Source organism: Nycticebus coucang, chromosome 11, assembly GCF_027406575.1.
Source record: "Nycticebus coucang isolate mNycCou1 chromosome 11, mNycCou1.pri, whole genome shotgun sequence".
In the NCBI taxonomy this organism is placed as follows: domain Eukaryota; kingdom Metazoa; phylum Chordata; class Mammalia; order Primates; family Lorisidae; genus Nycticebus; species Nycticebus coucang.
The window spans coordinates 60,265,092-60,291,540 of NC_069790.1; the positions used below are offsets into that span (position 1 = coordinate 60,265,092).

The 26,449-nt window shown below is 38.0% G+C and overlaps 1 protein-coding gene across 1 annotated transcript in view; it reads right to left on the minus strand.

The window, feature by feature from the left end:
* The window catches only part of CDK14 (cyclin dependent kinase 14), a 535,950-nt gene that overhangs the window by 256,525 nt on the left and 252,976 nt on the right, over positions 1-26,449 (minus strand). The gene's annotated exons all lie outside the window — the stretch shown is intronic.

Sequence of the window (26,449 nt, forward strand, 5' to 3'; positions counted from 1 at the left end):
TTGAATAGTAAAGGTGACAGAGGACAACCTTGTCTGGTTCCAGTTCTAAGAGGAAAAGCTTTCAGTTTTATTCTGTTCAGTAAAATATTAGCTGTGGGTTTGTCATAGATAGCTTCAATCAGTTTTAGAAATGTGCCACCTATGCCTATACTCTTCAGTGTCCTAATTAGAAAAGGATGCTGGATTTTATCAAATGCTTTTTCTGCATCTATTGAGAGGATCATGTGCTCTTTCTTTTTGCCACTGTTAATATGGTGGATAACGTTTATGGACTTGTGTATGTTAAACCAGCCTTGCATCCCTGGGATGAAGCCTACTTGATCATGATGAATGACTTTTTTGATGATAAGCTGTAATCTACTGGCTAGGATTTTGTTGAGAATTTTTCCATCTAAATTCACGAGTGAGATTGGTCTGAAATTCTCCTTTTTGTTTGGGTCTTTTCCTGGTTTTGGTATCAGGGTGATGTTTGCTTCATAGAATGTGTTGGGGAAGATTCCTTCTTCCTCAGTTTTTTGGAATAATTTCTGCAGTACAGGAATAAGCTCTTCCTTGAAGGTTTGATAGAATTCTGGAGTGAAGCCATCTGGACCAGGGCATTTTTTAGTTGGAAGCTTTTTTATTGTTTCTTTGATCTCAGTGCTTGAAATTGGTCTGTTCAGGAGCTCTATTTCTTCCTGGCTGAGTCTAGGGAGAGGGTGTGATTCCAAATATTGATCCATTTCCTTCACATTGTCAAATTTCTGGGCATAGATTTTCTGGTAGTATTCAGAGATGATCTCTTGTATCTCTGTGGGATCAGTTGTTATTTCCCCTTTATCGTTTCTGATTGAGGTTACTAGAGATTTTACTTTTCTATTTCTAGTTAGTCTGGCCAATGGTTTATCTATTTTATTTATTTTTTCAAAAAACCAACTCCTTGTTTCATTAATTTTCTGAATGATTCTTTTGTTTTCAATTTCATTGATCTCTGATTTGATTTTGGATATTTCTTTTCTTCTACTGAGTTTAGGCTTAGACTGTTCTTCTTTTTCCAATTCCATAAGATCTCTTGTGAGATTGTTGATGTGCTCTCTTTCTGTTTTTCGAATGTAGGCATCTAAAGCGATGAATTTTCCTCTCAAAACTGCTTTTGCAGTATCCCACAGGTTTTGGTAGCTTGTGTCTTCATTGTTGTTATGCTCGAGGAAGTTAATGATTTCCTTTTTTATTTCTTCCTGCACCCATCTGTTATTCAACAGAAGGTTGTTTAATTTCCATGCTTTTGGGTGGGGTCGAGCATTTTTGTTAGAGTTGAGTTCCAACTTTAGTGCCTTATGGTCTGAGAAGATACAAGGTAAAATTTCAGTTCTTTTGATTCTGTTGATATTTGTTTTGTGTCCCAGGATATGATCAATTTTGGAGAATGTTCCATGGGGTGATGAGAAGAATGTATATTCTTTATCTTTGGGGTGGAGTGTTCTATATGCGTCTATCAAGCATAGTTGTTCTAGGGTCTCATTTAAATCTCTTATATCTTTGTTTAATTTCTGTTTAGAGGATCTGTCCAGCTCTGTAAGAGGTGTGTTAAAGTCCCCTGTTATGATGGTATTATCAGATATCATATTGCTCAGACTGAGTAAGGTCTGCTTCAAGAATCTGGGAGCATTTAAATTGGGTGCATAAATATTTAGAATTGAAATGTCTTCTTGTTGTAGTTTTCCCTTGACTAATATAAAGTGACCATCTTTGTCTTTTTTGACTTTAGTTGGTTTAAATCCACATGTATCTGAAAATAAGATTGCAACTCCTCTTTTCCTCTGAATTCCATTTGCCTGAAAAATTGTCTTCCAACCCTTGACTCGGAGCTTTAATTTGTCTTTTGAAGCCAGCAAATGGATGGCTTGTGTTTTTTATCCAGTCAGCCAATCTATGTCTCTTCAGTGGGGAATTCAAGCCATTAACATTTATGGAGATAATTGATAAGTGTGGTAGTATTCTATTCGTCTTATTTGGTGAGAGTCCATTGCTTAGTTTTATCTTTTGCATCAGTGTGGAGGTTTGGTTCTGTCCTTTAATTTCTGAGTTCTTACTTTGCTGCTGATCCATTCTGGTGGTCAGTGTGCAGAAGAGGTTGAAGTATTTCCTGTAGAGCTGGTCTTGTTGTGGCGAATTTCCTCAATGTTTGTATATCCGTAAATGATTTGATTTCTCTGTCAATTTTGAAGCTTAGCTTAGCAGGGTACAGAATTCTGGGCTGAAAATTGTTCTGTTTAAGTAGATTAAAGGTAGATGACCATTGTCTTCTTGCTTGGAAAGTTTCATTAGAGAAGTCTGCGGTCACTCTGATGGATTTGCCCCTGTAGGTCAACTGGTGCTTACTCCTGGCAGCTTGCAGAATCTTTTCTTTTGTCTTGACTTTGGACAGGTTCATCACAATGTGTCTTGGAGAAGCTCGGTTAGAGTTGAGGTGACCTGGGGTCCGATAGCCCTCTGAAAGCAGTGTGTCAGAATCTTTGGTGATGTTTGGGAAATTTTCTTTTATAATATTCTCTAGTATGGCTTCCATTCCTCTGGGGCATTCTTCTTCCCCTTCTGGGATTCCTATAACTCGTATGTTGGAACGCTTCATAAAGTCCCATAATTCTGACAGTGAACGTTCTGCTTTCTCTCTCTTCTTTTCTGCCTCTTTTACTATCTGAGTTATCTCAAAAACTTTTTCTTCTACCTCTGAAATTCTTTCTTCTGCATGGTCTAACCTGTTGCTGATACTTTCCATTGCATCTTTAAGTTCCCTGATTGACTGTTTCATTTCCTTCAGCTCTGCTATATCCTTTTTATATTCTTCATATCGTTCATCTGTGATTTGATTCTGTTTTTGGATTTCCTTTTGGTTATTTTCCAGTTTATTAGCAGTTTCCTTCATTGTTTCCATCATTTCTTTCATTGTTTTCAACATGTGTATTCTAAATTCCCTTTCTGTCATTCCTAATATTTCTGTATAGGTGGAATCCTCTGCAGTAGCTACCTCATGGTCCCTTGGCGGGGTTGTTCTGGACTGGTTCTTCATGTTGCCTGGAGTTTTCTGCTGATTCTTCCTCATGAGTGATTTATCTGTTTCCTTGCCCTAATTTTCCTTTCACTTCCTCTTGCTCTTTAAGTTCTTGTGCCTGTGGACTAAGGGTTACAGGACCAGAAGGGTGAGAAGGTTGAAGAGCAAAAAAGGGATGAAAGAAAGGAGGACCGAGTGATAAGAAAAAAAAGAAAGATAGAGAAAGGAGAGGGGGTGGGGATAAGGAATAGTGACAAAAAGAAGAGAGGCACAGAAAGAGGAAGACAGGGCAATACAGGTGTACAGTAGGGTACTTTGACACAACCTTAAAAAACCCCCACCTTCTGGGGGTGCCCAGTTGGGTGGTTCCCTTGAGGTCAGCAGCTCTTTGCTAACCTGACCAGACACAGTACCCCACCTCCACCAAGTAGAGAGGAAAGACAAAAATGCTATAAATTTAACCAAAACAAGCAAACAGAAAACTTTACGGGGATAAAATTGGGTGAAAAACCAAATGATAGCGGTAGGAACACTAGCAAAAATGAAGTTGTAGTTATTAAAAAAGGCAGCAATGGGAAATTATAATTAAACTAGAAAAATTGAGAAAGAAAAAGGGATCTGTATGGAAAAGATTGAAATTAAAAAACAAAAGAACATCAACAACGTCAAAATAAACAAACAAAAAAACAAACAAACAAAAAAAAAGAAAAAAATACACAACCAAAAACAAAGCAGTTTGTATATGTTATTGAATATTGTCTGGGCAACACATGGTCTTGTGGGGTATGAGATGTTAGTCAACAGTTCTGATACGACTGGAGGCTGCTGATTTCTCAAACCCCAGCAGGTAGACACCCTAAATCTCTCTTCAGCCCACTTAAAAGGCACTTTGAACTTGTTCACTTGCTGAGCAGAATCTTTCCCAGCTTTCTCGCTGGAATCACTGCTGAAGTGGCTATCCACTTACCCAGTGTGCCAAAACCGGTCTCACTCTGCCCCTAAGGGTTAGGGCTGCAAGGCAGCTCAGACCCCACCCTTAGGCTACTTGGTTGCTGGGTTACCAGCTCCCACCCATTTCTAGCTCGCGACCCTGAGGGCGGAGCTTGCCGGGGCAGATCACTGACAATGGTTCCGTGTGACCCACCACCAAACACTATCAGCTCCGTCTGACTCAGCGGCTCAGACTGGGGCCCTAGACAACGGCCAAAGTTCTCCGCACTCCCGCTCAGGCCTTCCCCAAGGCAGTTCAACTCAGTGCCAAGTCCAAGGACATCAAAACAGTTCACAGGTAAGGCCTTTCTGGTTTGCAGTCTCACTGCTACTGAACTTACAGTTGTGGGCGGGTTTAGATGGATTGAACACACGCGACCACTTGCCGGTTTTCCACTGTTTTAGTCCTCTTCTTGGGGTCCAGAAGTCTCTCGATGACTCCCTGTATCCTCATAGGAGTGATGATAGGCAGTTCCCACCAGCCAGAGATGCCTGGAGTCCTATCTCCCCAGACTCACGGTGCCCAGATGCAAGGAAGCTGTTACTCGGCTGCCATCTTGCTCCGCCTCCACCACAATTCAGTCTTATGTCCTGTGATGACTTACTCACCAGATAAACTCTTACATACCCTTCACACTTACATTAGCACCAAGCCCTCTGGAAGCTTCCCTGACTTGCCTTCTCCTCCCCAGTTCAGGTATTGAGCCTTGCTCTGTCCTCTGACTTCCTTCAGCACTGCCCTTGCACCATCATTCATTTTCATCTCAGAGCTCATCTGCCCTGCACAAGACCAGTTTACCTGAAAGGAGAACCACTTGCCTTTGTACCCCCAGTTCCTGGCATGGTGTCTGGCCCACAGTGAGTCTATCGTTGAACTGACATGTGGCAAGAACAGCCCCCTCGTGTGAACCTCTGAAACAGTGTTCCCTTAGCAGGTGGCAAGCAAGTGCTGCCCTGGCCAATGGGGTGGGAGAATTGACCTAGTCTACCTGTGGCTATGTAAGAATACCTGAACTGGGTATGAAAAAAGAGATTTATTTGGGCTGATGGTTCTGGAGACTGCAAAGATCAAGATCAGGCAGCGGCATCTGATCAGCTTATGTCAGGGTTTCATGCTGTATAATAAAATGGCGGAGTGGTGAAAGGGCATTTACAAAAGGGAGCAAAATGTAAGGATGTCCTTGATTTATATTAACCCGCTCTCTAGGTAAGTAATCCAGCCCCGTGAGAGAAAGAACTCAGGCGCTCCTGTGAGATTAACCCAGCCCCGCGAGAGTGGCATGAATTCCTCTTAAGAACTTAATCACCTCTTAAAGACCCCCATCTGCCAACACTGCCACTTCAGGGATCAAATTGCTAACACATGAATCCTGGGAGGCATACTCAAACCACAGCAGGTCCCCACCCACCTCACCCAGAGCACCTCTGCTTCCACCAATTCTATATTTTGACACTTGAGTAGAAATTCTGTCCCTGGATTTCAAAGTGTTTAAAACCTAATTTCAGTTAAGGTGAATCTCATCACAGCTCAAGATACATTGTGGGGGATAATAAATAACCCCCAAACATACATAAAATATTTTAATCCCTTTATTATGCCTACATATATTTTAAATAAAAATACAAACAGATATACAAGAAGGCTATTAACATACAAGCTACTGGTTTCTCGGTACAAGTGATAGAGCTAGTTTCCTGACAAATCCTTTTCTCTCAGATTTTATCTAATGTCATATTTAAAAGAAAAGAACACGTGATCCCATCTCAGGGTGGGCAAGGGACTTGAAGAGAAACTTCTCTAAAGAAGACCGATGCAAGATCTACAAACACATGAAAAAAAAGTTCATCATCCTTAATCATCAGAGAAATGCAAATCAAAACTACTCTGAGGTATCACCTAACCCCAGTAAGAGTAGCCCACATAACAAAATCCCAAAACCAGAAATGTTGGCATGGATGTGGAGGAAAGGGCACACTTCTACACTGCTGGTGGGAATGCCCACTAATACGTTCCTTCTGGAAGGATGTTTGGAGAACACTTAGAGACCTAAAGATAGACCTGCCATTCGATCCTATAATTCCTTTACTAGGTTTATACCCAGAAGACCAAAAGTCACAATATAACATAGACCTCTGTACCAGAATGTTTACTGCAGCCCAATTCATAATTGCTAAGTCATGGAAGAAGCCCAAGTGCCCATCGACCTACGAATGTACTAGCAAATGGTGGTACATGTATACCATGGAATATTATGCAGCCTTAAAGAAAGATGGAGACTTTACCTCTTTCATGTTTACATGGATGGAGCTGGAACATACTCTTCTTAGCAAAGTATCTCAGGAATGGAAGAAAAAGTATCCAATGTACTCAGCCCTACTATGAAGCTAAATTATAGCTTTCACATGAAGACTATAACCCAACTATAGCACAAGATTATGGGGAAAGGGCCAAGGAAGGGGAAGGGAGGGGGGAGGTTTTGGTGGAGGGAAGGTGGGCCACATCTATGGTGCATCTTAGAATGGGTACAGGCGATTGCACTAATGTACATAGCTATGATTTAACAATAAAAAAAAGAAAAGAAAAAAATAAAATTTGGATAAATAAAACTTCATGAATTAATCAATTTCTCTAAAAATTTTTTTAAAAAAATCAATCTCTCTGCTAAAGTTTTATATTACATCTTATTCTCTGTTAAACTCACTAGACAACGAGCATGTGTGCCTGCTTTTATTCATATTTTTATGTCTATACTTGTCTCTCTAGATATATTAAATATTATAAGATCCCTAAAAGCAAGGATCATTTCTTACGATTGCCTCATATGTTACCACCAGTCCCTACCCCTTCCGTATCCCTAAATAATACTGGCTCTTCTGTATAATGTAGAACTTAGACAAGACTGAGTCTGTCTAAAACACATTCAGAAAGGGCATTGGTTTTTCCTCTACTTACTAAGACGCTAGGCTATGCATTGTAATACTTAGCTGTGTTACACCAGCTTAGATCTCAACTACAACAGTATCAGTCTTCTGTGACACTGCATGACACTGTAGCTGCCTTTCAACAAGTTAATCTGAGCAGAGGAAGAAATATAGCCAGACCAACAGCTTTTTAAAAATCGTGATGGGCAGAAGTACAAAAACACTCATTTCAAAGTTCCCAGCTTTCAGTTTTACGAAAGGAAGAGATTAGAATTTACCTCTGCGGCTTTTTCTTTGTTCTAGGAAAACCAACTTAATGACAATTTTATTAAATAAATGTAAATCAAGCCCCAACCCATGGCAAATTTATTAAATGAATGGAAATTAAGGCCTTACCTGTATTAGGGCAAGCTGGGCTATGAAATTAACCTGTACCTTGATGTTTCAAACAGAGGAAACTTGATGCACATTTTGGCAGAGTTATGCTTCTGAGGCTCTGGGGGTTCCCTGAGGAAGACATTTCCTGTCTCAAGGTACATGGAAACTGTACAATCATACTTCCCCCAGTTTTAGATCAGCAGTTCCCAGGAACCCAGAGAACTGAAGAAAAGGCAAGTGATAAGAGCTGTTCTTCACATGCCAAAGGAAAGGACCAAGAAGGCCCGACTTGTAGTAATGATTTCACAAGAAGTACTGATATTGGACTATTGGTTGTGTTCGGGTATAAATATTAAGTGCTATGATTGTCTACTGGGGTTTGGGGGCAGAGGCCGAGTCTTATGGTTGGGAGTAGAAGGAAAACCCCAACATCTGAATCTAGATCTCCCAGGGGCTTCAGATTCTCAGAAGTGGAGGTCTTCTTTCCTTAGCCTGAATTCCAGATAGCACTGCTGGGGCACAAGGAGCAAGAAGAGAAGGCTGCCTGACAGTCTCTGACAGATAAGCTGGAAACAAAGACAGGGGACCCTTTTCCCTGCTGAGGACAGGCCATTAGTTTCTGAGTGAAGCACATTTAAGAGAAACATGTGATACCTCTGCCCTGCCCTTCCCCAAATGTCCCACTTCCATAAAAATTTGTTGGAAATAACCTGGTACCAGCAGCATTGTAGTAGCTTAAGTGGTCAACTTTGCCTTTGGGGAGATGGCAAAGGAAGCCAGATGGCCACGGCAGTGGAAAACACCAAGGACAAACCAAGTATGCCACAAGGGAAACACTATGTTGGCACCAACAGGGACAGTGGAGGGTAGGAGCAGGAGGCATCTGTTTTGGACAAGACAGAACAACACGCAGCACATTTGTGCAAATGACCACGGTCCTACTAGTGCACCCTGTAGTCCCTGCTCCTCAGGAGGCTAAGGCAGGAAGAATGCTTGAGCCCAGGAGTTTGGAGTCCAGCCTAGGCAACATAGCAAGACCCTGATTCTTAAAAAAATTTAACAAAAACCAAATAACCGGGCCCATGCTGGGAGAGCCCTGATGTCCTGTGGGCATCACTAGCAAGGCATAAAGACGCGGGGGACGTAATCCCTGCAGAGGGCACAGCAATACCCACACTGAGGCAGGTGGGCCTGGCTTGTCACAGGGGCAGTGGCCCTTGCTGGCACTCTGGTGCACCCAGGCTTCCAGGCACCCTTCCCTGCCACTTCCCATATCTCATCCTAATTCTAACCCATCCTCAAATTCTTCCTGATCCCTCTAGTCACAAGCCATTTCTCCCACGATTCATTTTTGGACTTTCTCAAGATTCGTCTGTGCCTGATTTGTCACTCAGCCCTCTACCTTGAGGCATCAAAGTCACTGGAGAGTGTCCCTAACCTATTTAAGGTGGAGGCCATGCCTGATTCTTGAAGCCTCCAGGACCAACACACGAGTATGTGTTCACTGAGGTGACTGGTTAAACTGAATTTAGAAGTTATTGGTTATGTTGCAGAAGTTTCAGAGAATGATCAATGGCAATGCTATTCTAAGTGTTTATCCTATATTTATACACACAAAGACTTATGTGCACAGTAATTCACTGTGACATTGTTTGTAACAAAGGACTAAAAATAACTTCAAACTCCAGTAGAGAACTAGCTAAAATAAATTGTGATACAGGTACAAAATGCATCCACTAAGGCCAAGAAATCTGTAGGCACAAATGTGGAACCCACTAAATGCACTGTTAAAGACAAAATGAATACAGGAGGCATATTATATATCACTTTGTAAAAATGTGTGCTTAGAGATGTACATCATACATCTCTGGGAACATGAGTAAGAAACTGGTAAAGGAAACCGCCTGTGGAAGAAGAAACAAGGAAATAGGAAAGAGAAGAACATTTAATTTCGCTATACTCTGATTTTGTACTCTTTGAAATGTCTATTACTGTATGTGCATGTTACCTTACGGAAAAAAAATTATTTTTAAAGGAGATAAAGAAAAATGGTCAAGTAAGTCCTCATCCAAACAAAGGCAGCCTCAGCACCCCATCTCTTCTTCAGCCTTATTTCTTTATGTTCTGGTGTGGGTCCTAAAATAGTCATCACCTGCAAATGACAGACTTCCCTGATGTGGGAGGGCAACTTGTGGCTGACAGTAGTGAGTTAATGACTGGGTGGAACAAACAGAAATAAACTATTATTTAGCTTTTCTCACCAGTACCACCACATTGCCTTCTAAAACTCAGGCTGTCTTCATAATAGCCAGTTTAACCACAAAAACCTGGCACATGCTTGCATGAACAATCTGAATCATCCCATAATTTTGAAGTTAACAAGAAAGAAACATCTTCCTTGAAGGGAACTTGCTTGCAGATAAAACTTACAATAGAGTTCTCTAACATGATGAAAGTGCTACAACTGCCCAAGCAATTAGGATTTTAAAAACAGTTTTACAATTCATACAATGAATGCAAAAAATGTTTCATTTCTACAAGCAGGCAGACTGTCCTAATAACCAGTATTAATGAATATAAGAATGTAGTTGCCTCGATTTGGAGGAATTTTAACTCAAAATTAGCAACCTGACAATCTAGGTATCATCGCTTGTCAGCAAGCATCACACATGCTAAATTTTAGAGGACTGAGAGTGTTCTCAGAAAACTGTCATAGTTTCAAAAGGGCTGTCAGCAATAAAACGTAAACTCATCTTGCGCTACCCTAGACAACTGTCCTATCCTTTAAGAATTATAGACAGAAACTTAACATCTAAAGCACATGTCCTAGTTCTTCAGAATCTTTTAAATATTCCCTTGTCAGTCCAAATAACGTGCCCTTGAAGGAATTTTTCTTCTCCAGTAAAGCTTTATTTGAAATCTTACAATGCAGCTAAAGGCATATGAAATCTAGGAATTTTCTTCAAGACAAATTTGAGTTCCGGAATTATAAAGCACTCTCAATTTTGCTATCCTTTCTTTTATTGATCCCACTGTTTCCTTCATTAAATTATTTTATCAAAAGAGAAAAAGGGGGAAACTACACTTGAAATACATGTCTGGAAGTTAATTTAAAATTAGTGCATGTACACTAATTAATCTTGGAAATTATAATTATAAATTAAAATCCCAAAGTATAAAACAATAACTTGTGGCCACTAAATTACTTCAAACCTTAAACTGTACAAATCTGTTGTTTAAATTAAAAAGCAGCCACAGGTAATATCTCAACACATGAATATGGTTAGATTTTGTCTATGGGGTTTAATTTGTCAACCCCTCTTCTAGACCTTTGTAAGTTGGTCACTGTTCCTAATCACCAGCCAACAGTAATTCAAGATGACAATGCATCAAATGTGAATAAATGCAGTATACATTTCTAAAATCAAATTTAATGCAAATTAAAAAAAACACCCAGAATTTTAAAAAGATATTATTTATACTATCAATCATTTTCTACAACCTATTTTTTGTTTTAATCATTGACAGCTTTACACATTACTCACTTTTAAGCCATCTCATAAAGTCCTTTTAAAAAAATAGTTTTTTTACACTAACATGCATTTTTGCAATGTAATTATCATAATGTCACACATGACTGGCTTTTTATTAAGAATTACTTGTCTAGTTCCTGTGTTGAGCTCATTTCTTGACAATGTGTGAAATACTAAGTTTGGGTTGCGTTTATACTAGATCCCTATGTTTAACTCAAAAATGGTTTGATAAAAACAATATAACATTAGTAAGTTGAACCTATGGAGAAGGCGACCTGTTCAGAAAGTAGAGTTCCAACATGTAAAAGTGCTGCAGTCACAGCCTGGCCTCTAGCCTGGCCAGTTAGCTCCAGGGCTGATGTTCTTCTCCCACAAGCAGCTCAAAATTTCAGCATTTGTGAGATTATTCAAATGATTATGAAATAATAAAAAAAAAGAATATTATTTTTTTAAAGGCTGCCATTTAGTTCCAGGGAAACAACTGTATTTAGCAATATTACAGAAAAAGAAAATACAGTGTGACAGATACCAATAATTGAAACATTTTATGGATTGCTAGGATGATCTAGGATCTACAATTTGTACTTTAATATAAATTCCAGTACAAATACAAATTCCAATCTATTCTTTTTTCATTATCTCTTTGCTACTACAATAAAAATTGGACATTAACTTATTCCTTTTTGGGTTTTGTTTTTTTTTATTAAATCATAGCTGTGTGAGGTACAATGTACTGGTTCCATATACAGTCTGAAATATTTTCACTGAACTGGTTAACATAGCCTTCATGGCCTTTCTGGTTTTTGTTTTTTTTTTTTTTTGAGACAGAGTGTCACTTTGTTACCCTCAGTAGCATACCATGGCATCAAGCTCACAACAACCTCAAACGCTTGGGCTCAAGTGATAATCTTCTCTCAGCCTCTAAAGTAGCTGGGACTACAGGCACCTGCTACAACACCTGGCTATTTCTAGAGATGGGGGTCTCGCTCTGGTTCAGGATGGTCTTGAACACATGAGCTCAGACAATCTGCCGATGTTAGCTTTCCAGAGTGCTAGGATTACACGCGTGAGCCACCACACGTGGCCTTAACATTAACTTATTGTAATTATACTTTGTAGGCTTTTGGAATACCACAAACACTGGAAACATTCAGAAATAATAACTTCCAAAAGACAAGTTTAATGGTTGGGCGCAGTGGCTCATGCCTGTAATTCTACCACTCTGAGAGGCAAGGGAGGGTGCATTGCTTGAGCTTTGGAGTTTGAGACCAGTTTGAGCAAGACCAGAGTCTCAGTCTCCACTAAAATAGAAAAACTAGCAAGGCATAGTGGCACATGCCTATAATCCCAGCTACTTGGGAGGCCAAGGCAAGAGGATCGTCTGAGCCCAAGAGTTTGAGGTTGCTGTGAGCTGTGATGTCACAGTACTCACTCTACTAGGGTGACAGAGTGAGGCTCTGTCTCAAAACCCAACCAAACAAAAACCCAAGTTTAATAAGTTAAACTACTACTAATTATTTCATTTGTGAATCCTTTGAAAATCTCACTGAATGACATGTTTTATTGCCAGCTCATTGGTAGTAAGAACAGACCAAATCCAGCCATATTCATTTGCTGACATGTTATCTGTGGCTGCTTTTTCATTAACAGATTTGTGCAGCTGCAAGACAGCCTTCATAAGCAGAAATGTTCATTATGTGGCCCCTTAGAGAAAAAGTGCCAACTTCTGGACTGGAATATCTCATAAGATAAAGATTTTGTTTTCCTAGCAGTATTTAATGATTTGAATCCTACTATTCCAGATTGACTAAGGTCTGAATAATAAAAAAAAAAAAAAGTAAGAAAAATAATATTTATTCAACTGCTATACCAAATGAGGGTACATTCTGAGATGATAAAAGACTCCATCATTCAAAAGAATGCCAAAGGCCGGGTGCAGTGACTCACACTTGTAATCCTAGCACTCTTGGGAGACTGGGGGTGGTACAAGGCAGCTTGGAGAAAGGAAGGGAAACAGAGGAGTAAAGTCCAGTGAGCACCCTGTTGGACATCACATATGTTGTTTTATTTTATTTTATCTATTTATTTATTTATTTATTTTGAGACAGAGTCTTACTATGTTGCCCTCAGTAGAGTACTGTAGCATCACAGCTCACAGCAACCTCCAACTCTTGGGCTTAAGTGTTTCTCTTGCCTCAGCCTCCCATGTAGCTGGGACTACAGGCATCCGCCACAACACCTGGCTATTTTTTTTTTTTTTTTTTGTATTTGTCATTGTTTAGCAGGCCAGGGCTGGGCTCGAACCCACCAGCCTTGGTGTATGTGGCTGGCGCCCTGCTCACTGAGCTATGGGTACTGAGCCACATATGTTGTTTTAAAAAGAGGTTTTGAGTTTTGTTTTTGCTCTTTAATGTCTTCTTGCTTTCCAGGAATTTCACACCTTTGGCAATGAGAGGGCAAATTGGTATATACTATATAGTGTTTTACTGCCGTCAACATTTGTGCTTGCTATTTATAGATAACCCTTTAGAACTGGTGTGTTAAAGTGCTATGTTTATTCTGGCATGCACTTAGTGATTCAAAGACTTTCAAATTTGCATCAAAATTTCTCTACCACTTGCACTCCAAAGTAAATTGATACTCTGAATCTTAGAGATCAAAGAGCTCTCTTATAGCTATCACATGGATAAAGTACTAGATAAAGAAAAACTTATTTATTTATAATTTTCTAGTTTAAGAGATCACTGATCATAATAAAAGAACCACTTAAAGAGTTTTTGTGTAGTTATTTAACAGATATAAATTAAGTCAGAAGATCTTATGAGATTTCACAATGAATTACCTTCAAGCCTACACACTCAGCAGAAATGCCCAAGTTAAAATATTGGTCAATCTGATGCCCACGCTGAGCTAAAATTTTAAGCACAGATCAGTGGTCTCATATGAGAGAGTAACGAGACCTGTTCTATTTCACAGCATTATATGGATAAAATAAAATAAGAGCTATGAAAAAGCACCTTATCAACTATAGTGGGCTACTATTATTATTAGAAATGACTGAAGTTTTAGTCAATTTCATTTCCTAAAAGCAATCTAATGTCAAGTGCTGCAAATGAAACATTTCTATGATTCAACAGTTAAAGTGCTTCCCAATGTTGAATTTAATATTCAAAAATAAGAATATTCTCAAACACTAAAGTCTTGAATGCCTTCTATACCTTACACGAAGCAAAATGCCATCCTTTATTTCAGCATTGCACAGCACGGATGTCCATATCCAAAGAAGACCAGACACGTCTGGTCATAGAAAGCCAGATAAATAGGCAAGTCTCAAAAATTTAAGAAGAAACTCAGTTTGCTGTCTATACGCCAAGGATGGTGAAATGTATACTATGGACATTTTTACTGGAATGAAGGACATATGCTACATACAGTGCTTCGGGTCTGAATTTGCTGAGGAATCTACTACTATTTCAAATCATTCATTTTGACAGTCTAAGCACTTTTTTATTGTATTCTTTCCCTTATGCATATTTCCAGTTGTACACACACAGGATTCCTCAGTTCACAAACTTAATTTCCAGACCTCATGTAATTCCTCTTGGAGATTTAAACACTGCTCAAATAACTCTGATATCAATCTGTTACAGTAGAAGACGGGGGCGATGGGATGCAGGGACTTACAGAGTGGGTGCAGATGTTACAGTAAGCAACCCTCAAGCAGATGCTAACTAGAGGGGCTGGTAACTGTAGGCAATAACCAGCTTCAATGACTTGTCAGCTATCTCTGCCACCTTACATGAGTGTTAGCTAATTATAATATCATCTGCAAGGTGGTTTTAAAATTTCGCCATCCTTCAAATCATTATGACAGTTAGAAAAAAAAAAAAAAACACAAGAAGGAAAATGGAAAGAAACCCAACTCTGAATTATTTCTCAAATTCTTAGGAAAAGCCAATCCCTTAGCCTTGAATATTCTTCTGCTCAATTAGGAAGACTTTGCAAGACCAAACCCACCTTGTCCTGGTGCACCTGCTATTTTTTGAGCCTGCCCACTCTCCCACCTTAGAGTGTACTTTTACTTCCAATAAAAATGCTGTCACTTGCTTGGCTTATGTGGTGTGTCCTAAAATTCTTTTCTCCAGATAATCACCAAAAACCTGAAAAACCTCTGCTAGCAGGCTAGTAACAAACCTAATTAAGGGGGGGGGGGGGCAAAAAAACCTGCCACAAACGTCCTAGAAGACAAGTTATTATGGTTCATGTATTATTTTCTTATAAACTAATTTTACTGTTTTACGAGCATCAAACATCTAAAGACTTCTAGAGATCCATATGCTATTTTACATTTATGTTTCTGTGTTACCCGACAGTGTAAAAGCAGTACTCGCAGCAGGATTTACTCCTAAGAGGAAACAAACATTCTAGATGAGGGCTATTTTTTTGTTTTTTTTGTAGGGGCTAGGTTTGAACCCACTACCTCCAGTATATGAGGCTGGCACCCTACTTCTTTGAGCCACAGGCACCTCCTTTTTTTTTTTTTTTTTTTTTTAAGACAGAGTCTCAAGCTGTTGCCCTTAGTAGAGTGTCGTGGCATCACAGCTCACAGCAACCTCAAACTCTTGGGCTTAAGCATTTCTCTTGCCTCAGCCTCCCACTAGCTGGGATTACAGGTGCCTGACACAATGCAACATTTTGTTACAGTAGTCATCATTGTTTTTAGCTGGTCCGGCCGGGTTTGAACCGGCCAGCCTCGGTGTATGTGGCCGGCGCTCTACCCACTCAGCTGCGGGTGCCGCCCAGGCTTACTCATTTTTATAATTAAAGTATACTTGTCTAAAGTGTAATTACATTTTTCTTTATGACTAGTTCTTGCAGTCCATAGACTCTTCATATCTCACATCTCTCTCCTAATGAAAATATTTGACAAAAACACTCAGTTATTGGTTATAAGGAGAAAATGTGTTCACACCAGTGGATTCTTGGTTAGCTAACAAAGTGTTCTATCTCTTAAAGAAAAAAAACATGAAGTTTAATTTTATTCTCAAAGCCTGACACCAAATATACAAATCTATTAGAAAACATTTTTACCACAAGAATGATTCCCTCCTACTAAATTATTCTTAGTGTTTTGCCAGAAAAGCTAAACTGAATAGCACTGTGACAGAAAGGTATTTTAATATCTGAACTATAGAAAACAGAAAGTTGTTAACCTTGATATTTAAATAATGATTTTTTTAATCCTCCCTTGGCCAGTAATCATACTTTGAAATAGTCAAATAACATTTTCCATAGAATATGTAAGACAATGTTTTAAAAATAAGTCCATTAAAAAAAAATTCATTAGCCCCCAGGGTCATCTCTGTATAATGTAACAACTGACACTTTAAATGCTGACCCCAGACTAAAAGAGAGCCTCGAGTAGGAGTGCGGGAAGCTCTTGATTGACTGCTGCAGCTCAGCCACCTGCCCAGTGCTGAGCACACAGAATGCACTGCCAGATAGCTGCTGAGTGACCACAAATGATGTTCCTTATCATACCCTTCTGCAAGGAGGCAAGGAGGATACTATACATTTTAGAAAAGATCATATTAAGTGGAACACCTAAAGACCTAATAATAAACATGAAATTTATATGACTGCCTATCAGCCAGGCATTGTTCTGAAATAACTGATAGGAACTTTTTAAATTCTTCCAAAAAGTTTTTGAGGCACACAGTTGCCTATTATCATCTTTACTTTACAATGAGTAAATGAAGGCACAGAGAAATTTCAGTAACTCACTCAAGAACACAAAATTTATAAGCAGCAGAGACGGGATTCAAGCTCTGACATCTCTCTCAGTAATCTGCACTCTCTCCATTTTGAGGTATTTTACTTTATCTTGTTTTTTTTTTTTTCCCCAAGGTTATATTTACTTTCCTGTGAAATTTTTCTGTTAGACTTAAATATTTTTCCTTAGCACTTCGGTGACACCTGCACTTGCCCTACAGTTGTGCACTGTTTATTTCTGACCTTTGTGTGACACTGTGATATACTGAAGAATATATATATTTGGTCTTTCTCCCCAGTCCAGACACAGAGTTCCTAAAGCTCTTATAACTGTGTAACAGGAATGATGGGAGCAACTTGTGTTATAATGTTTTATCTTAGTTCTCAGTTCCTGACATTAGAGCTCTGAGGGCCCTTGGAATCACCAGAGTGACAGGGGTGGCTCCAGGTCACTGTATGGCTTTCAGGATCGGGACTGGCTGCCCGAAAGACCAACGGCACATGATTACAGGGTTGTGACTTTCAGCCCCAAGATGCTGGAAATTGAGCTAATCACCACCGGTTACAGTTTCATCAATTATGTGTATGTCCATACTGGAATCTCCATAAACCCCCTAAGTGATGGGTTCGGAGAGCTTCCAGGACTGTGAGCACACTGAGGTGCAGGGACAGCATGGAAGCAGAGGGCCTTTTGTCCATGCCTTGTCCTATGCAGCTCTTCTATTTGGCTGTTCTTGAGTTGCATCCTTTATAATAAGCCAGTGAATGTAAGCAAAGAGTGTTCTTCGTTCTGTAAGTCATTTAGTGAACGACTGAATTTGAGGAGGGCGCTGTGGGACCCCCAATTTATAGCCTGCCAGGAGGCTCTGAACACCCATTTGGTGTTTGAGGTGTTAGAGAATTTCTTGTTGATGTGGGAGGAAAAACCAAAAAGTTGGTGCCAGAAGTGTTCTGAGAAACAGCACAACATCACAAAAAGGTACGGTCTGGCAGAAAGTCACTACCACTGAGAGCTATCAGGGCATTTTGTCAGCTACTGCCCAGTACTTTGAGAAGTATCAAGAGCATTTTTTCCCGCTACTGACCAGCACTGCTGAGCCCTGACAGGAACACTGTTAAAGCCAATTTACCCTTCATCTGCCCAGAGAGTTTCCAGTGCTTTAGTTTTTCCCAGGAGTGTAAGTAAAGAGTGTAATTCCTTAATTCATAAATTACCAAAGCTCCATTCAAACTCATATTTCCAACAATGTTTCTTATTGGTCTACTGTGATGAACATTCTTTATATTGTTTGTTAAAGTTTTCTCAAGATTCATGGGGTTTGGTACAGAGTCATGTATAGTGTTCTGGGTCCCACCTTTCCGACAGAGATCATCCGACACACGTCGTCAGACCAGCATGAGTTACTCTGACATGGACAGCTGGTTAGCACTCCTACCTTCTCACACATTTGGGACATCTGTTGGGCACTATATTGGGGATCTAGAGACAATGGTATTAATACTGTTAATAATAATGGTAATTTAACACATCACTTACTAAGTAACGGGCACAATGTTAATAACTTATGTTCCTTCTCTGGGCCAATTTTAAGATAAAGGGTCTGGATTAGATAATTTCTAGGCTTCCTTCAAAATCTAGAGAAAATATAAATCGAAAAATTCTGAAAATGTGAATGTAAAAAGTTTTCCTTTTAAATAATTTTAGCTGATTTACTTTAATTTCCCCTCATAGACTTGCAGCCTTTATTCTGAAAAACAACCCATAACAAAATGTTCCCAATGATACGATTTTACCAACAACTGGACGACGGCTTCAATGGTAATGCTATTCAGTCCTCTGAGCAAGATGATTGCTTATAACTGTATTTTATATTGTTCTCGTAAAGAGTTGCTCCCAATAGATTTTAAGTAAGTTGAGAGGTTAATGGTAACTTTTCAGAAACTATCATAAACATATAATTCTTAAATCTTCTATTTTTTTCATGATTATGCTTCTATTGTTCCATTCTCATGATATAAGAACTCAATTTGGCAAACTCACTGAGGCTTTTCATTCAATATTCCCAATTCTACTACTTCTAAGGTAGTTTTAAGCACAGTTCCCACATCTGACACTAGCTGGTCACTATTTTACAGACTAGATTTCCCTTAATTGACAACTCTAGTCCATAACTGGAATCAACACTTTGATCTGCATTTTTATATCAGTACTTTTTCTAATTAAAAATTAGAATGTCAAATAACTTGATAGACAGTAAAGAGATATTCCATTTTAAAAGTTTGATTTCTTTCTAAGACGTTATGAAATTTTTAGGCCTTGATTATGTGCATCAAGGTTATTTCTATAGTATGTATCAAATAAACTTAGAATGATTTTCAGATATGTATCTAAAATTCATAGGCAGCATAGATCATTAGTGTTTAATTGGTTTTTAATTTTCCAGTACTTTCTTCTTTCATTAAAATAACTTCCTAAGTTTATCTATTACCACGATAGAAATTATTCAAGGTAAGAAGGAATTTTTTTAATGCTGATAAACCAACACATATGGCATTTTTTTAAAACCTGGAGAAAAAAAAGAAACTAATATTGGGCTGATAGTATTAAAGTAAGAAAAAAAAGGTTCAAAATCACACATTTTTAAAAGATGTCTAATTTTCAGAATTTACAGTATGTCTCAGATTTCCCATAGTAGCTGTTCAGTTTTTCTTGCTTCCAGTAAAGATTTTAGAAAATATGTGCTTTAGACTGCAATGATTCACTAGCAGTAATTCAAGATCCTAGCATAAATCAAATAAATTGACGTATGTATTAATGGAGTCTGGTTTGGGCCAAATCTTAAACTATGGCTGTCTAGAAGCTAAAGCCTAGGAGATGGGGCAGGATCTATAAAGAAGGAACATTAGTGAATCGTCAAACTCTAAGCAAACTTTTACACTTACTGCTCTAGTTTGAATGTTTTTCCCTCCCAAAACTCACATTGGAACTTAATCCCCAGTGTGGCAGTATTGAAAGGTGGGACCCTTTAAGAGTAAGCTCCACCCTCAGGATGGATTAGCCTTCTTATGGATTAGTGTATTAATGGATTCATGGGTCATCACAGGAGGGGCAATAGTGTCTTTCTGAGGGGAAAGAGGCCTAAGTAGCCTGCCCAGCCCCCTCACCATGTGTTCTCCTGTGGCTCACCAGAGGTGGCTGGTTGACCTTGGAATTCTCAGCCTCCACCAATATAAGAAATAAATCCTTTTTCTTTATAAATTACCCAGTTTCAGATATTCTGGTGTGTGCAACAGAAAACAGACTAAGACACTTGCCTGTATATTAACAAGACTCATGGTCAAGTATAATCAATGTTGTCTTCAATAGCACACGTATTACATAATTCTCTGGTTCATTCAGTGCTATTCTTGTTAACAACACCTATAACTCTTCCACTTCAGTCATTATGGCTGCTACCTAGGTTTCCAATCATTCCACACGCAGATATTCCTAAGGATGCATGGCTATTATTTCAACTCACATCCTGCACTACTTATCTGATTTACTGCCAATGATTCTACCCTCATATTGCATAGGGAGAAACAATGATATTTTTATATACTAAAATCTTCCAGTCCAGAAGGTTTCCATCAACAGTGGAGAAAAAGATAATCAGCCCTATTTGTAGCAGTTTTTTCTGCATTTAAAGATGTCTCGTTACCTCACGATTTGGCTGAAACTGAACTAACACTCTGTCAAATTTCCTCATTTCCATGGAGTATGAAGCTGCCATTCTTAGCAATCAACCCCAGCCACATTGCTTCAATCTGGTTTATGGTAACCAAGCAGAGAGATTTCTCACAGAATAGTATATACATATTAGTTGCAGATCACTTATATCTTTCTTGTTCCCATTTATAGCCTTCAGAGAAACCTCAACTATATGAGCTTAAAAAGAATTTTAGGGCAGTGAAACTCTTCTGAGTGATACTACAGTGGTGGATATGTGTCACCCTAGTGTAAACTATGGACTTCGGATGATACTGAGTGTCAATGTCAATTCATCAATCATAACAAATGTACCGCTCTGGTGTCAAACGGTGATAGTGGCAGAGGCTGTGGTATGGAAACAGGGTGTATTGGAACTCTCTGTAATTTCTACTCAATTTTGCTGTGAACCTAAAGAAGTCGTGAAGGGAGACCAGGATATTAAATAAGATTTCAACGATGTAGCTAAGTGATATTTCAAGATCAAAAAGAAGACAATTTTAAGTACCAACATTCCTTCTCAACAGGGTTACTACATCTTTAAAATAATGGTTAAAGAGAAAATAATTTTGTCTAGTTTATGGGTCAAATGAAAATAATTTTTAACATGTATTCTGTTAATCTAGTCAACAGATTTTGAAATACATATATTTCCACTTAGAGTTTTAATGATGTCCCCTAGAGAAATTAGGGGAAAACAGCCCTTTTTCTGGTTCATAGTGCAGTACTGATTATTTTAAATACCTTCTTTACCTTCAGATCAACTGAAAGTAACTATCTAAACCTTGCATTAAAACTTTTATATGTTAAGCCACTGAGGGGGCATTTTAAAAGTAGAGTAATTTTTGCTATTGAAAGACATATCCCCAAATAAAGATACCACAAAATTACATCAAACAGGCCATAATAAATGGGCTTAGTTATAGCTAACCCTAAATTTATAATTACAGCTTCAATGGTAAAATTTGTTGTACGTAAATGATGAAAAAAAATAGTTAAAGGTTTATACCTCTGGGACTAGCAGGCTTTTATCCAAAGAGTGCATTTATCAAACTGACAAACTCTATTCTGCATCTGAAAGAAGTTGATTTCCTTCTGTTTTCTATTATTCCCTCTGTGAATTTTGAAAAACATATCACAAACAAACCATGTACTTTCTCTGTCCTCTACAGAGTCACATTTCGGCTATGTTCCTTAAATTCATCTAAAATATGATTTACAATAAAGTTCTTCTCTTAAATCCAGACAAGGACCATCCTAGAGGAGAAAACATTCAACATTACAAGGTGATATTTTAGACCTTAAGCTGTTTAACTTGGTTCCTCCATGAGGAGAGTCAGCAAAATAAGCCAAATCCTCACATGCTGTCTTTTTCTCAGGGGGCAAATTTAATCTAGCTGCCTTTCAATATAGTTAGGCCATGACCCTTAAAAATAGTGAGAATAGCTGGGAAATATGGATAACACCAACATCATCTTGGAGGAATTATACAGACTGAAAAATACCTTTACATTTTCATACTATTATGCTGCAAATGAACTTTAATTTCTTGATGAATTTATTTACGTATTTACTTGTCATGCTTCAATAATTTTCTTTTAATATCCTTTCAATGCATATTATAAAAGCCTGGCTCTCACCTATTTGAATTTCCAATGATAGAATAAAAAATTACCTTCTTGGGAAGATGGTATAGCATTGATCAAGACTTAATGGACAGATTTTTACCCACCATTTACATATCTGGTCATTAGAAATTATAAATAGTTTCAGAAATGTGCAACATAAAAAGACAACATTAAAAGAATCTTAGAGACTATCTCTTCAATACTCGAGGATTTTTTAATTTTGTTTTCAAATTTTATTTCAGATCAATGCTCTGGCTTTTCAGACAAGGCGTATGAGGCTAAGAAGAGCTAAACAACTTCTTGAAAGTCACAAGCTAATTACACACAGAGCCAGGTCTCCTAATTCAGTGTTCAATACACCTTGCTCTCGCCATCTATACATGTAAACAATAATTTAGGGTCTTTAGAGCAGATCCAGTGATATTTACTTCTGCATAGTAAATACCAAGTAGGTTTGCAGGCTCCATGTGTCGGAGGCTCAAAGTAATCCTGAGGCTCCAACACCATCTAAATTTATCTAATTCCATTACCACTCTTGACTGTGCATAGCCAAGACAGTACTGATAAAGAGAAAATTATTTTATAAACTGCTAGTTTGCCAAAGCTACTCAAAAAGAAATTAGTAAATCCAGGTGGGTCTTAGTCTTTACATGAATACTTAGGATAGTCACATATATTCGTATTCATTCTATCAGTATGTACTAAACGTCTATTATGTGCTAAGTGTGGTTCTAGACATAGGCAGACAACAGTGAGCAAGACTGGTCAAGTTGCTGCCCTCCTGGCACTTATCATTAAATAGCTCAAGCAAAATATAAATGGATAAATAAACTAAATAATTTCAGTGCACGGGAACTGTAAGACTAGATGATAATAATGGGAAAGGTTCTATTTTTGGAAGGGTGACCTCTTTGAACAGGAGACATAACTATGACCTTTAGGATGAGAAACAGTAGCCACATGAGAAGCAGGAGGCTGAGTACCTGTTCAGGAGAAAGTGCAGACAAATTCAGGGTTTGGTTGTACCAGACTACACAAAGAGCAACAAAGCTGCAAAAACATAGTTTGCATGAACGATTAGAAATAGTTTTCCTATAGATAACATAAAGCTGAACCATCTTTCAGGGAACGAGTGGAATGTACCCACCAACAGTTTTATTATTTTACTATGTCCAGGCAGAGCAAGTAGTACCTGCATTAGGAAAGCCAAAGTGATTCTAAATCATGTGTAATTTACTTTTTTTTTTTTTTCTATTGTTGGGGATTCATTGAGGGTACAATAAGCCAGGTTACACTGATTGCAATTGTTAGGTAAAGTCCCTCTTGCAATCATGTCTTGCCCCCATAAAGTGTGACACACACCAAGGCCCCACCCCTCTCCCTCCATCCTTATTCAAAATTCATATAGAAAACGTAGCCCAGGTAAATGCTTAAATACAATTTTGCTTACAAAGAAAAAAAATAGTTACAGAATTTTGCCCACCTGGAATTCAGAACTGTGTTTTGTTTAAGGCTAAATGGGCTGAGGAGCTCATGCCTATAAGCCTAGAACTCTGAGAGGCCAAGCGGAGTAGACGGCTTGAGCTCAGGAATTCAAGACCAGCCTGAGCAAGAGTAGAGACCCCATCTCTACTAAAAATAGAAAAACTAGCCTGGTGACTCCCACCTGTAGTCCCAGCTAGTGGGGAGGCTGAAACAAGAAGATTGCTCAAGCCCAAGATTTTGAGCTTGCTGTGAGCGCTGATGATGCCACAGTACTCTACCCAGGGTGTTAGAGAGAGGCTCTATCTCAAAAATAAAATAAAATATAATAATAAACAAAACTGAATGAGTCTGTAAATACACTATCACCTGGTTAACCTTGTCTAGCAGTTAAAAATCTAAAAAGTAGGGTTGAACTCATACATTACTTATGGTTAGTCCAATGACAAATTGTTCTTTAAATTATGTTGTTATAAGCATATATTTCTATTAGTGCAATCTATTTACATAAATAGTGTCATATTCATTATATGCAGAAAACAGCCCAAACATAAAAACTGAAAATTTACTAGAAGATTAGGAAGCTTTACAAGATAAAATATCTAAATGTGTAAATATAAAGGCCTTGGGGTACCTGAGATTAAACGATATGAATCAAGCTTCTGAATTTCAGCTTTGCAACCAGCTAACTTCCTGCGTGCCCCCATCTGAGCAAGTCTATAACTCTCTCTGAATCTCTTATTTCTCAAAAATATGGGTTAGTATAAATTATTAGGTTGGAGAGACAATGAAGCAAGAATTATTAAATGTCTAGCATGTAGAATAAACTCAAGAAATTTCAGTTTTTCTCCAAACCATATATTTTTCTAATAAAAACAACAGCATTTAAAATATGGATACTACAATCATAAAGATTAACCAAAATTTTGTGGTTTGGTTTGTTCACATATGAGAAAAAGGTAAGAAAAAAACCCGCTCCTAAAGCTGTTCATATGTCAAATGTTGAATTAAGACCTTGTGTTTTTAATTGTTTTGCTTCCTGGAATCATCCCATTTCAACTGGCCTCTCAGCAGTTTCATTTCTAGTTTCCCTCTTCAGAGATAAACACACACACACACACACCCCTAAACACAGTAAATCATAGTTAATTGCATGTATTAAATTAAAAGACAAAAATAATGCACGATTAATTGGTGAAAATTGCCAGTTGGTGAATGAGCATTGCTCGTTACACTCTGTGCACAGGACACATGCCAAGTGCACAGTCCAAGCTGGACGATTCTATCCCTGACACTGAGATGAGGTACGTGAGCATGACCTTTCTGCAGAGAGTCTGGGCAGAAAAATCAAATGCTTTAAAACACTCAAAATTGCAACTGTAGCATATATTGCTTTCTCTGCAAAAATGTTCTGTACAGAAATGCACAAAACAGTGAACAATTAGAACTAAGATGCTCTGAGAAGGGACTGAATAAAGACTAGGTTTTGGCCATTAACAGAAAAACCTAGGCTGTTAAATGTCTTGTTACCTTTACTAACATGAGTAAATGTTCATGACATATTCCTATGTAAAAAATGCTTCTAACATATGGTATTGCTCTTGTTTTTGAGTCTATGTAACATGTAGTCAAAGCAAGAAATTAATGCAAGGAAGACAAGAAAGCTAAGAAAATATACAAGAAAAATGTTAACCATATATGAGTTGTTTATACTTGCTGTATTTTCTAATTTTCTAAAAAAAATCACCTAGGTATTTTAACATTGTATTTCAGCTTTCTTCTGAATATGATATTATAAATGTTAGTTTTAAATATCCATACATATCTTGTAAGATGATTTACCTTATAATAAAAACATCATCATAAAATTAAAACATAACCTGTACTGAGCAGATACATAGAATCCTATGGTATTCTTGTTTATGAAGACAAATAAGCTTTATGAAAATATGTTTGGTAAATACACATAAAGCTCATGTTAATTACAATTAAATAATAAATATGATAGCTTATTTCAAAATACACCATGTAACATATTAACATAAGAAAATCACTATACATCCCTTTGAATATATATACATATATATATATATATACATACACACACTGAGGAACAACAAAATACGTTCACAGTAAAGTACATAATCTTAAACTTGAGAAACCGCAAACCTTTTCTCCTCTACACAGTCTCCCTTATATTCTACCCTACAATAGAAATAATTTATATTTAGTCACCTTGTGCAATTCCAATGCTAAAGTCTGGCATTAAAAACACACACAAATACACTCACACAGAGAATTTCATCATTTTTATCACAGTAAATGAGGACAAAGGACAAAGTTTTGCAATGTATCACCAGTCATGGTAACTTTTGTCTTATTTTATGTTTTTAGAAGAAAAACCCAACAGAGTCAATTCATTCTAAAGGTATTCAACAGTCTAGTAACCTTCAAGTAAGAAATAAACACGTCCTGCCCTCTTTTATTTACTGGGGGGTAGAGTGGGAAAAGATAATCATATTTCAGCAAAAGCCCATATTTCAAACTTAGGCATCTAGATGACCCAGGGGCAATTTTCAATCCATTCTTAATGGAACAAACTTCTAATCAGAATATGTATTCAAAAATAATTGAGGAAATGCAATGTCAACACTTCATGCTGCCATCAGGCTTCTCCCAGAGCTGGGAATCAACTCAACACAATCTCTCCTGTGATAAAGAGCCTGGGCGATGCAGAAGTGTCAGGCTTAACAAGGGAAGGGACGCTAGCAAGGGGACACAACAGCTTATCTCCTCTTTGAATGCTCAAAGACAGTGTTTGAAGAAAAGCTTCTAAGCTGGAAGAGCCCAGTCTTAAAAATTCTAAGGAAATAATGGCACACAATGGCCCACTCTAGGATCCCAACTTTTAAACAGGAATAAATGTCTACTTCTGTAACATTATTGAAAATCCTTGAAACAATGG